This window comes from Trypanosoma theileri, assembly GCF_002087225.1.
Source record: "Trypanosoma theileri isolate Edinburgh chromosome Unknown TM35_Tth_50_V1, whole genome shotgun sequence".
In the NCBI taxonomy this organism is placed as follows: domain Eukaryota; phylum Euglenozoa; class Kinetoplastea; order Trypanosomatida; family Trypanosomatidae; genus Trypanosoma; species Trypanosoma theileri.
In genome coordinates this window covers 92,331-92,926 of record NW_021639892.1, presented here as the reverse complement: position 1 = coordinate 92,926, position 596 = coordinate 92,331, and positions in this window count along the sequence as shown.

The following is a 596-nucleotide window of genomic DNA, read 5'->3' as shown; positions in this document are numbered from 1 at the left end:
TTGTACTGATTTGCTTTCTGAAGAAAAAAGAGTAACTTATACATATTTATTGTTAATTGCTTATGTACAAATGCACATCACGGCCTCTGTGCTGTTTTCGTGCAGTTGGTAGCTTTGTTGGCTGTGCTCGTAAACTGTTTATAATTTTTTTTGCTTGGGTTTTTCTGTGTGAACTGCCTGTTTCTTTGGTTTTTTATACTTTGTGTTGATGTTCTTCTTGTGAGTGATTGTTGCTTGATTGTTGCATTCTTTCCTGTGTGTGTGTTTATAATTCATTTTACTTTTGCTATATTTTATTTTTTGTTCTTTAACAGTTTATATACCTAAGAAAACAAAAGAGGATTAACGTTTTTCGTGATGAGGGTGCTGCGACGCGTGTTGTGTTTTTTTGCTCTCTTGCTGAGTGTTGCCTCTCTCTGCGTGTCCGCTGGCGGTGCTGCTGCACTTCCTGAAGCTGAGCCTAAATCTTCTTGCACTCCTGGTTCTCCTGATTCTTCTGAGTCTGATTGTCCCCCTTCACATGGTGTTCATCCCCCTGCACCTGGTGTTCATCCTCCACCTCCTGCATCACCTCCTGGTGTTTCTACTACTTGCAC